Source organism: Anser anser (genome assembly GCF_964211835.1).
Source record: "Anser anser genome assembly, chromosome: 1".
NCBI lineage: Eukaryota > Metazoa > Chordata > Aves > Anseriformes > Anatidae > Anser > Anser anser.
In genome coordinates, this window is record NC_139720.1 from 159416516 (window position 1) to 159430066 (window position 13551).

Sequence of the window (13551 nt, forward strand, 5' to 3'; positions counted from 1 at the left end):
TAAATGCAAATAAAGAGAAAAGGGACTTTATTCCTTAGAAAGTAAAAAATATTAGAGTTGAATACAAAAACAGTGGACTCAATGTACCATACAACAGTCCAAATTTGCCATGCCACCTGATTATTCAACCTGATTATAGTCTCCAGGCAGCTTGCACATGTGACTTAAAATAGCATCCCTAATGTCTTCATAGTAACCGACCATGTCAGGAAGAAATTCAGTTGGTGGTTGCTTGTATGTAAAGGACACTTTCAGAACTCATAATTCACATAACATCTTAAATTTAGGAAGGTGATCCACCCTCCTTGAAGACCATAAGCATCATGATGTACTTACCATATCCAATCAAATGAAAGACAGGAGTAATGCTGCAGTTCAGATGAGTCAATCAGAAATGCCATCTTGCTGTAGGGCACCTTTTGCCACAATCTGCAGAGCTCAGAAAGCAGTTCAATTAGACAGATAACGTAGTCCAAAAAAAAATTTCCCAGCTGTCCAGTTTAAACACCAAGTTTAAAATTGGTATGCATCTTATTTTAAATTCGATTCCAACATGGAAACCTGCTGAAAGACATAAAAGTTTGTTTTAAGGAAATATTTCAATGATACATGCTCGTTTATTGCAAACATAAAGGACAGCATAGAAGAAACCATAAACTGCCATAAACTGAAAGTAAGAAAAGTTAAAGTGAATTATTTTAGACAGAATTTTTATGGGAGAGAATAGAAACAAATGAAAATCTTTTACATTCTTTTTATGTTAGGATATTGCTGCTTCCAGCTGGTTACAACATCATTGGTCTTTGGTCTTATGAAATGGTAAAAATGACACTAGCCGAAGTTGAAAGGTCTCAAAGAGATCTCACAGTAACCTCACAGTATGTTAAGCTGGGATAAAAGCTCATTTCAGGGTTTTGTGTATTTTGTGATACCTGAAACAACTATATTTATGGAGCTTTCATTTGCAATTTACTGCTGTTTGGGTCTACTATCACCATGTTGGGCTCTCATTTGAAATAATTTGCAAATACTTAACCTAGGTGAATAAATGTAGAAGACCTTCAAAATGACCAGTCATGTGACTCTGAAGGTAGAGATTGCAGATGGTAACTTTTGGAAAACTATATTATATTTTGTTTGATACCTCTCTGTATGTGTAACATACTTTGTTATTCCAATCATTTTTCTTCTTCATTTTTTCCTTATAAACACTGTTTATAAAAATACTGGTATAAGTGAGTACATTACATGGTAATAAGTATTAGGCCAGCTGTACATATGTTCTCATAAGAACCTAGACACACCTTGAAAGAACACTTATTTCTTCACAAATATCTCAAAATTGTTGTCAATAAGGAGATAATGCTAGAAAGAAATTCATCATTCCCACGAAAATGACGTACTTTCTTGACTACTGTCACTTAAAAGTTACATCATTAACATTTTTCAAAGTTTCCAAAATGAACAAGGATGTTTACATCACCCTAGTGATATAACAGTTGCAATACTAGCATGGCTTTTTATTGCTATTGCCTTTATTGAATATGAATAAAAACTTTCAATGATCTCCTATGGAGACAAGACTTCTGTGACCGCACTCGCTGTGTGAGCATGGTTGTGTATTCTACTAACATTCAAACATGCAGCTTAATTTCAGTAGACTAGTAGAGCTCTAGGAGTCAAAAATACTAAAGTTCTCATGAGTTTCATAAGAATAAGTACTTGGGAAGGGAAAACCACATCAGTCTTATTAAAAGAAAGGCTTCAGTATTAATTCAGCCCATGAAAAAGGCCAGGGAATGTACAGGGACATATGATGGAGATGTATGTACCACTGCTAAAGAAAAAATAAGGAACACAACTTTACTCAATTGGTAAGGGATCCCAATTCACTGCAAGGTACAAAGTTGTTCAAAGATGAGTAAGAAAATTCAATTTACCTGACTTGGACATCTTATTTCCACCCATAACTGGGATTGGAGTTACCTCAACATCACTAGCCAACTAAACATTAGCTATTTACTTCTATATGTGGACATATAGGCCATATCTGTTGTGCTGAATGAAGCTCTGAACACGAACAGCACTGAATAGCAGTGACTAATAGCACTAACAACCCTCCAGGCAACAGGTACTCTTTTGAGAAGGACTGTTTCTGCAGACACATGAAATTAGGTGTAAGGTGGCTGATAGAGATGGACTGAGTTCTGCTTCAGATTTTAATTAATTCTGGTGTTCACTGAACAACTTCAATATCATTAATTGCATGTGCATCTTATACAATGGATTTGGCTGGGAGAAAACAAGTTGTAACAATCCAAGGCACTGCCAGGAAGGCAGTAAGCAATTATGTACTGTGAATAAGTAGGTATCCAGTGTTTGAGCTCATTCCCTGATGCTCTTTTACTTGACAGGAGGGTATCTACAGTCAGTGCAGCTAATGGGCATCTCCAGAGGATGAGATGAATTATCCTCTCGAAAGACTTACCTCTGCTGTTGATCATAGTTGAAAACTAAGCAATAAACTTAGATTAAACAATCAGCTTATAAACAGTTTGAATTAGGTATGATTAATCCCATCCTGTAAAGTACTGAGCTGCTCTGAGGGCACCTGAATTCCTTGTGCACTCAATGAAGGCTAGGTTTTCTTAAAGATACCGTAAGGAAATCCAATTAGCTTAACTTTGTTTGTTAAACTGAAGTAGGTAGAATCACCCTCTTGAGGTCTTCAGATGAAACAAACTCTTACTACTGACTATCCAGGAAACTTAAGCACTTGTTTTATAAAGATTGCTTCAACTATCTGATGCAATTCAGGTGTATGGTGTCTAATAAAGGTGCATTGACTTCCCTTCCAGGTTTCATTATTTCTGGTGCTCAGTGAACAACCTTAGCATCATGAGAGATATCAAAGTTTAATATTAAAATTTATGCTTATACTGTCGTTTTTTCACTATCTTTTACCACAATGGCAGAAGATCAAAAACTGACAAAGATATGCTAGAGGTGACAAAGCATTCTAAAATGTCCAGTTTTTCAACCATATTGTCAACATAATTTGTATTATTGACATTGTGAACTTGTTTATATTGAGGAACCCAGGAACATTTTCCAGGTATTGGATACAGGTGTATAACCCAGCTGCTTCCTAATTGCATGGCAGCAGTTACAGCATTTCAAAGGGAAATGTGAGTGCATAAGAAGGGAAGAAGCTGTGCAAGAAGACATGTTGCTTTGCACACCTTCTTCAGAGTTTGGGCTGTGAAGATTTAAACAAAAGTTAAAGACATCAGTTTGGCAATACATATATATATATATGTATGTATGTTAAATACTTCTTTAGATACAATTACAAAACGTTATATGAGTTTTGAAAACAGTTTTGTTAGTTTTGTTAACTAGAAGGTCATTTACTCTAGAAGCAACATGCACAGTAGCAATCAAACTATTTCCCTGAAAGTAGTAGGATGAGGTCTGCTTGCTGAATTTGCTCTGAATAACAGATGAAAAAGAAAGAGAGGATACATTTGTAGCAAAGGGAAGTAAAATTGCTCAAGGCTGCAGCACTGTGAAGGCTTGGGAGAAATGGGAGTGTTTTCGTTTTCAGTCGCTAGGGAACTTTGGAAACGATTCCAAAAGGCAATACTCCAGGATGGGCTGTAGCTGAATCGTTTCCTCATTTTTTATGGCTAAGATACACATTAGGGAAATCCTTATGGATAGCAAAGAACAGACTTTAAGAAATTATTTTGAAGCATGTTCTAAATTTGCCTTTTACAATTTTTGTTGGCTTGTTTATGGCTTTTTTAACTTTGATTCTCTCACTGAGAAGTTTATCCTTCCCCTTTGCTAGGACAGACCCGTTTTCTCCCTTAGGCCTGTCCGTGACATTAAGAGGAATCTCAGGTAACAAACAGAAGTCACAAGCACTCCCAGTAAAACAATGCTGTTTTATTTGGCTATCCTCTGGCTACCAATAAACTCGGGTGAACCTTGAGGCTACATCTATATGAATAAATAGAAAGGACAAGGTGTTGTCTGCTGGCTCTGATGGCACTGGCAAATGTACCTATAAAGCTAAAATCGTTTCTCATTCCAACACACAATGGCCTCATCCTTATTGCCTAGGAGAGAACAGTCTCTGTCCGGTGGTATTTCCTAGACAGAACCTAAACATAGTCTTATAGGGCTTCGTCAAGGACTAAAAGCACAGGAGGTTATGTGCTAGTAAATCACACTGTATGGGAGATGGTGTCCTGGCAAGACCTGAGCATGAGCCACGTGGCCTCATCCTGTCTATTAGTACTATAGACACAGCAAGGGTCCAGGCAAGATTCGGGGACAGTATTTTAACAGTTCTGGTTTCTTAGTTACCTTTAGTTATTACAGCATTCATATATGTTGCATAATAGAACTTCTCCATACTAGGAGCTGAAAAGTAGACCTTAAAGAAAAATGTCAACAAGCCCCGCCCCCCAATATTTTATTGCTCCTTCCAACCCTGTCTTTTCTCTTTCCTCCACAGATATTCTAGAAAAAAAATGCAGGGAAATGGCAACCATTAAAACTAGAGTCAATATTACCAATATAAAACCAAAAGCAACCCCTCAGAAAGAACAGCAACATAGTTATGTAGAAAGCCCTTGCTTTTTCACTTTTTTATATATATAAGTATATGAAGATCAGTTTTATTTACTAGTGGTATTGAGAAAAGACAAACACATTTTAAATTACATTATAGCTATATTCTTAAACTATTCAGAATAATCAATTACTTTGGTTAATGCTGCACAACACATTACTTGTCTAAGCTATTACATGTCAGTGTGGTTTGTCACAAAATACAATATTTTTAAGTATTCACACGTGACCGCATTCATCAAATTCTCTACTTCAGGGGGAAAAAAAAGCAATGAAATGCACAGATGAACAGACAAGTTTGGAAATGGATCTATGTTTTCAACACTGTATTTTCAGTAGTGCAGTTTTTATCTGGAAAACAAGAATCAAGAGTTTTAGCTCATCATAGGTTTCTAAAGAATCTGTTTCAGATGAGCTGCCATTGTCAATGCTGTTTGAAGGCAGAGATTTGAACTCACAAAGCAGGATTTCAGCTTATTCAACTTTATATATGAGGCTTTAGTAGCTTTGTCAGTCTATAATATCTGGGATCTCTCTTTCACTCATTGGAAAGGAATAGCTAACAAATCAACTGGAATTCAGTTTGGATGGCAAAGTTTTGTCTGTAGTGTTATTTACAGAATACTTTCTCTAATGAGTTCAAACATCCCTAACAGATACATATGATATCAGGATGTTCGGTTCCTCAGCCAAAACTACTAGTGCCATTCTAAATTTAAAGCAGTCTGGAGGATAGTAAAACTGATCAGTCTAGGTTTTGGCTTCTGGACAGCTATTTGTTTACGAAAGGTAGACACATTAGGGTAAATTAAGTAAATGTATGTAAAGACAGAGAGACCAAAATTACTTTCCAAACAGACATAGTAACAGTCACTGCACATACTTTGTCAGTTCTATATTTTTACTTTCTAAAATTAGGATAGCTAGTAAGTTAAATAATAGTTGTTTTTTTGTTTGTTTGTTTGTTTGTTTAAGTTTCTATTGGTAATATTTTGATAAAGATGTCACTTGAAGATGACAGTGCTATTGAAAAATTTAGAGTTGTATGGAGTGAAAATTAAAAGTTCAGTCTTGAGAAGATATATTTATTTATCAATGAAAATATAAATAATCATTGAATCATTGCTTGAAGTTGATTTCATGATATTTGATGTCTGCTATGGCTATCTCTATAGTAGATTTCAGTCAATAACCACAATATTGCAGGTTTCTCCACTAGGGGAAATATTAACAAAACAGATGTATTGTAAAATGTAAAGTAAAACAAAACAAAACAAAACAAACTTATTGTAATGATTAGCAGAGAGCTGAACATGATTAGTGAGCATCCTAAAAACACTAAAGGGCCAGAAAAATCATTCGTAAGATGAATGCTTATCTGAAACTTTTGTGACTGGAAGCTTGGTATAGAGATTTTGTTCAAATTGCTGATGTAAAATGGATAAAACAAAAGGGCAACAGAACAGAGTCATAATCTAAGACACAGGAACAGCAGTGAGGAGACAGTAGAAAAGGGAATAATGTGCGAGTGTGAGTTTCCCTAGTCAATGGAAAGATGGATGTGTATAAAGTTAGATTTATTTTACTAAGGATTGCTCTTTTTCTTCAGTACTGCTATAGAGACATGGAAACAGATCTATAGCATGATCTTTTTGAAATGAGTCAGAAAGCCAGGTAACATTAACGACAGCTTTTTTCTTTTTTCTTTTTCTTCCCCTCTCTCTCTCTCTTTTTTTTTTTTTTTTTTTTTAAGTTGATGAGCATCTTGTTAGGGATTTATTTTATTTTATTTTATTTTATTTTTAGATTTTGGTAGAGTGGATTCTTTGATACAACTTCACATTTGAATAAAAAATAAATATTTTGTTACATTTTTAATTTTCAGGCTTCATTTTCTACAAATAATTGAAATGATATACAAATTGATTCTGATTGTTCACAGAAGCTCTTGTAAATATATGTAACCCTTCTTCACCTTAACTGTGATAGCTTTGCTCAATTTTTTTAGCTTCAGCAACACGATAAAATTTTGAAGTAAAATTCTATAAACTGATATGTTATACTGTTATACTGTGATCAGATATACCTGAAATTGCAGACTGTGAGGGCTGTTCTGGTTTTATACATATGATTTTGAGGTAGCGATGACATCTTCCAAGCACAGCGATACTCCAGGTAAATGTAGCTTTGGAACACTCTCCTGTTGCACTATAAACCAGACCCAATATTTAGTGCAACTTAAGCTTAAATGCCAGTTCACACTGCACAATTCCAGTTACATACACAGATCTTCCTGATCTGCTATTTCTGCATGGATCTGGGTTTTCATGCATGCATTCATTCTTTTGCAGTGTTGAAGATTTCCATTTGAGACACACGGACAGAGCCATAGAAACAGCTTTAGAGTATCTGTACATATTTCAGAAAAATTAGTAAAATCACGGAGGGGGAAAAAAAGAAATACGAGACAAGGAAAAAAATGAAGGTTAATATTCAGTAATCCAAGGTACTGCAGATAAAAATTAATGCTCTGATAAATATAATAATTTAGGCTCTGATAGATTTAACTCAAATGATGGTGAAGCTGTTACACTTCAAAATAAATCTAGATCTCTAGCAATGCAGGCAAGATCTACTCTACTGATTATATTTAAATACAAGACAAAGCTCTACAGAATGGCTGGGTGACAAAGGGTAGGAAGCGTGTTAGTTATTTCTTTGTCAGTCAGTGGAAAGAAACAGGTGTTTCCTTGGTGTAATTCATCACACATTAATAAAGAAAACTAAAGCTGGCCAGATGAATTGTACTCCAACAGTACTTCTCTCTTTTGATTATAAGAGGGCCTAGGATGACTAACTCAAGTGTAATTGTTTGCATAACTGATGCCTAAAACCTGCTGAATATTTTACCCTAAAAATCACAATGGAACTAAGCTTCATTTGTTATGTATACCATCTTACTCATTAATTTTGATATTAACTTAACATGTAAAGTAACACATTTATGTAAAGAATATCTTGTCTTCCAGTTTTAATTTGAAAAAGCGATGTGAGCTGTTACTATTTCCAGCTGAGTCTTAAAAAGTTATGCACATAATGTATGGAGCATAATCATGCTCTCTGTATCTCTGAGGTAAAGTGGAAGTATTAGATTTGTTTTATTTACACGGAAATTAACAATGTGATGTTAAATTTAGCTGAAATATTCCCCAAATATACCATCTTCCAAACTTCCTTTCTTAAGTACCACTTTGTACATGTAATGAATAAGCAATATTTGGTTAATTTTCAGAAGGAAAACTTTCCTGTCATCACATATAATAAAGTCTAGAAAATTATTTATATTATTTTAAAATGACATATTATCTTTACATTCTGAAAAGGTCCAGCATCATACTTGTCATTAAATCTAATTTATTCCATATTTTTTTTTAGTAAACTTGTAAAATGGATTTTTTTTCAATTAGCTAATTTTTTTTAATTAGCTTTAAACATAAGGCCTTTGTTACATTCTGAAATATGAAAAATAACTCTTTGATTATCAGAAAACTGTTCAAAGTTTAGTGTATGTATGGATGTTGCAATTATTAAGTAAGCACTGAAACATTTATGAAGAAAAAACACTGTTTATAGACTTACTTCAAAAACATACTCATATAAAAAAGTGGAATCTGACATTATTAATAGCAAAATTTCCCATTTGATGGAAGTGGGAAAGTAAGCTCTGTCAAAATATCATTAAAAGCAACAATCTAAGGCTACTTACAGGTCAGCTGTGTTTAATGCCAAAAAGTGGTCAGCTCTATTCTCCATTATAAAAGTAACATGTTCACCAAATCAGTCATGCAGTAGTATTTTCTTACCATTTTGAAAAGCTGAAAAAAAATAAAAATCCAAACAAACCATTAAACTGTATTTAAGTTTGATTTTGGATACTTGAGGAAATCTTAAAAATCTCAAAAGGATATCTAAATTATCAGATGGCATACCTCCCAAGTTCACTTCTGAGCCCTGATCTTGTTATCACTTACACAGTGTAACTCTCAATTCACTTATGGGCTTTCTTTTCAAAAAAATACCCTAGCTTCTTCTGAAAAAAAAAAACCAAAAACCAAAAAACGGGATGAACTTTAGGGGATAGTTCACCTTACTCACAATTCTAATGCATTTTAGGTCTAACACTAACCGTTCTTAGAATATTTAGTAGTCAACTTGTGGATGGTTTGAGAGAGGTTTCTGAAAGGTTTGAGAAAACAAATCTGTACAAATCACAAACCATATTGGTTATTCATTATTGCAACACTAAAAAAAATGAGAGTATCCAATTGTTTTATGATGGAAAACATTAAAAAGAAAAAAAAAAAAGCCTTTGTCTTGTAAAGCGCACTGTAACTTTGTCCTATGCCCCCCTTTTCACGTTTAGCTTGAGTTGCCATGTGTCTGTCTCTATGATATCAGAAACAGCTAGTGAAATCCCCATTGTAGGGCTACAACGCAGTACACACCAGCTCTGGTGTATGCAACTTATTCAGGTGTGTTGTTGTGCTGGGCTTGTTGCCTGCACTTAGCACAAGAGGGAAATAAGACTGAGGAATTTTAACCAAAGTTTCTAAAGGTTTGAGAGGGATGTACCTCAACATCCACAAAGAAAGAACACACTCTGGTACATTGCAGCATTATTCAACCATAACCCTAACTTTCTCTGATGTTGCTCTGCCAGGCTAATCAGTTATTCCCATTTATCTCCACTTATTGGAGACATGAAGGGTTTTGTTTTCTCTTTCTCAAAAATACTTAACATCACTATTATGCTTAAATATTTTATCTTATTTTATTTTATCTTATTTTATTTTTATTTTATTTTATCTTTGTGGTGCTTCAGGACAGGGTTGTAGAACAGTATTAAGGACATTAAGGTGAAGAAAATTGTCATTCAGACATACTACTTTTTTTTCTGTTACCAGTTTGCTTTCAGAAAGAATTGAGAATTGGTATCACATCCATGAGTAAGGAATTTCCTTAGGCCATTCTTCACCTCCTAGAAGTGTGTTAAGACACATTTCTTACTTAGTTATCTTACATATTGAAAAAGACTGTTGTGTAGATAATAACTAATTCCTCAAGAAAACTTAATATTCATGATCTTTGATGGATCCTGATGGAAGCCAGCTGAGGGCTTAGAGCACAAAGATGTTGTGGAATGCAATAGTAAACATTATTTGGTATGAAATCCTGTGTAGGATGAGTTCATTTTCACTTTTCCAGTCACTCTGATTAACACAGAAACACTAACCCTAAAAAAAAAAAATATATATATATATATATATAAATCAGCAGCTATCTTGACGTTGAAGAAACAAATATTGTAAGCTGTGTTGTCACTTATGTAAACAAGACTTCTGAAGAAAGAGAAAAAATACATTCTGAGCTGTAAATTTAATTTATTAGGTTCTTTATTAACTCCTCAAAATGTACATTTAGTACATGACTGTTGAATCATACAGAGATAACTTTTCAGATCAAATCTTTGTTACTTCAATCATGAATGTTCACACTTGTGGAACGTACAAAACACAAAAACAACAACAGCAACAACGAACAAAAACAAAAGTCACTTTTTTTCTTGGCTAAAATGAAGCAGACCTAGAATGCTCTTTTTATATATTGACTATAACTTTATAACAACATTAACTATAGATCAGTGATTATGTGATAAAAACACCCTACTTTCTGTCACTGTTCATCAGCATTTGCAGAAATGCAAGGAGATTTCAGTTGTTTAACCTTTCCTTCCTTACTAAATATTGCAGCTGGATAATTTTCACTACAGAGCCAGCAGTCATGCTTCAAATTTCTACTTTTATCTAAAGCTACAGTTTCTGAGAAAATTGATACTCAATTTTGCTTCATAAGATGAAGAGCATAATAAAGCCCACACCTTTCAGGACTAAATGAGAATTTTCTAGCTAACTTTCTGCTTTTCAAGACTCATGTCTGCTTCTGGAGGTGGTCACTTGAATAGAGTCCAGTGTATTATCACAAATTGAATTAATTTCATGGTTTATATAAACTTTTTGATAAATTAGGCTCTGTAGTCAGGAGTTAATAGTCACAGTTCTCATCAGCACTCCTTGATGATACTGAGGAAAATTTTCTGTGCTGTCTAGATTCAGATTTACCACTTGAATACTCCCAGAATATATTCAGAGATCTACATCTTGCGACCAGGAAGCATAATGTAACACCTACTTCACAGAATTATTATCTTATAACAGCATATGATGTCCAAGGCAAAGTTACAATCTTTTTAATGCTAAGATTTACAGTGCTTTAAAAATCCTAGCCAAGCCAATTGCTGAGACTCAAAATAGGTCAACTAATTTATTTCATAAGTAGTCGCAGGACAGGGATACTTATAAGCCAATAACTCCCGTTAAAGGTTTATCCCAAAGGATTTTTTTTTTCACCATAGAAACAAATGAATACTTAATCTCACTCACAAAGCTATAAATGCATCTACAAATGCAGGGACATAAAGTAGTCATGTAACAGTAATGAACAATGTATTGTACCATATACTTTGTACAATAAAAATACAAAAACTTACCGGTAAATTCCAGCGTATTTTTGTGCTTTTTCCATATATTCTTAATTTGTGTAGAAATCCAGATCTGTCAAATATGACAAGCATACAAACCTTAGAACTGCCAAACATGGGTTGCAAGAGGTTTCTGGAGATCTTCAGCTCCAACCTTCTAGTTGAAACCTTACCATTTCCCCATTACCAGGTTAGCTTTGGAGTTTGAAGCCCTCCAAGAACGGAATCCTTGATGCTAGTAGGCAACCTCTTCTAGCCTTTTACAACCCTCTTGACAGGTCTGTTCTTTGGTTGGTTGGTTGGATTTTTATTTATTTTTTGTTCCTTCCCAAAATGAAATCGGTAGCATTTGCCTGCTTATTACATCTTCTGGCACAACTGTTGTCTTTGTAACTGCACTCCAGCTAGTTACAAGCAATTGCTAGGTTCCTCCTCAGTACCTCTTCCAGACACCACAAAAGACCAGGTCCCTCAATCCCTTTTTTGTAGGGCATGTTTTAGGCCTTTACCATCTTGGTGGCCCACTACTGGATCCGTTTCTCCTCATTCTTCCATAACTCGGAGGCCCCAACACTCACCATTGTACTCTGCGTACCAGCAACAAGTAGAGGGGCACAGTAATTTCCCTCAAACTGTTGGCCACCCAGACTCCTTGTAACGGAGCCTAGCATGCAGCCGGGCCATGAAAACATGCTCTGGGCTCATGTTGGCCTCGGCATCTGCCACAGTGCCCTGGTGCTTTCCTGCAGGCCAGCTGCTTGCGGAACGGTGGGGACGTGGGGTGACACCGTCCTGGTGTGGACCCTGGCACCTCCCCAGACAGAGCCCCAGGAGGCTTCCCTTGGCCCCACCACCCCTGAGCGTTTTCTGGCTTGTGACCTAACACGGGGCAACTAATTACTCTGGCAGCATTACCCGATGGGAAACAGTGACTCTCTTTGAAAGTCAGACCTCTTTGTTCCCGGGACAGAAAGTAGCGTGATGCCAGGAGCTGGTGCACACCAGCAAGCAGCGCTCTGACAGGGCTCCCGGTGAAGCAGAAGCTTTAACCTGCCACGAAAAATCCACTTCCACGGCACCGCCCGCCGCAGCTCGCCCTCTCCCGCGGCTCCTCCTGACGGGGCGACACCGCTCCTTCCAGCGCACGGCACCCACCAAACCCCCCCGCCCCACCGCCCGCTCCGCCCCGCTCCCCGCCATGCCCGCCCCGGCTCGGGCCCAGGCCTCGGTCCCGGTGCTGCCCCCCAGCGGCCGCCGGGGGCCGGGAAGGAGGCGGGGGGCGGCCGGGGCCGGGAGCACGGCGGGCCCCGGTCGCGGCCTGCGAGGGCGAGGAGGGAGCAGAGCGGGCCCGGCCGGGGGTGCCCGCTGTGGGGCGCGGTGACGGATCCCCCCGCCTCGGGGCGAGCCGGGGGCTGCAAGGACGCCGGGCAGGGTCTGCTCAGGGTTCCGATGCCACCAGAGGAATTAAATAAAACGAGAGTTAAACCAGAAGGGAAACGCCGCCCGCGAGTTGTGGTGGTTGTTAATCCCGCACCCAAACTGCTGGCAACAAAATAAATAAATAAAAAATCGATATCAGTTTTTTATATCTGAACTGGCCAGTGCTTAGAAAAGTCTTGCTCTATCAATCCTCCTACTTTATTTGAGGGAAATCCCTCCTGTATCACTTAAAGAGGGGTGTAGTTTGTTGTGTACTGCCTCTTTAAAATGCTATATGTAAAGTTTTGTTGCCTGGTTCCGTTTTTTTTATGGATACCAGATGTAGGGGAAAAAAAAAAAGCAGTTTATGTTCCAACAAGTCTACAGGGTGGATGTACGCTTTCTAGCTGTTAGCAAAACATTTGCTAATTACAATACTTACTCCTTCGTTCTCTGTAAAACATCGATATCCTGCAAAGTGTGCTCTTTGCTCATGTAACCGAACATTATGGTATCAGTGCTATTTTTTCAGCGAAACAGCTCAGAAACTGTTGAAAATTCAAATAAGCTCAGTAAATACCTTAATCGATATTGGGAAGAGCAATTTTTGTTTTTGTTTTCCCCGTTCGAAATCTAGAGAAAGTGACATCTGAGTCGTGAACAGATGGCATAAATCAGTCAGTACGAATCCTGCCTAACGTTGGTGTTACCATGTAGTACTTTACTCACATAGACCTTAATATTGGACACCAACGTAATTAGTAAGGAAGTTTGGAGGAGTTAATTTCTCCACATGCGGTATATTGCTTCAGTTATTGCAATTTTTTATTTTTGGAGTGGATGAATAAGCAAATAATAATACATACATATAATTCCTAAATAGTTGGGACTTT

The 13551-nt window shown here is 36.8% G+C and overlaps 1 long non-coding RNA gene across 1 annotated transcript; it reads right to left on the minus strand.

Annotated features, from left to right (window-relative positions):
- Positions 1-6466: 6466 nt before the first annotated feature.
- Positions 6467-12396, minus strand: LOC310900046. The gene is made up of 3 exons (XR_014584797.1): positions 11249-12396; positions 8408-8516; positions 6467-7050 (listed from the first exon to the last, which is right to left on the minus strand). It is a non-coding gene; the product is annotated as an uncharacterized lncRNA (long non-coding RNA).
- Between the last annotated feature and the right edge of the window lie 1155 nt (positions 12397-13551).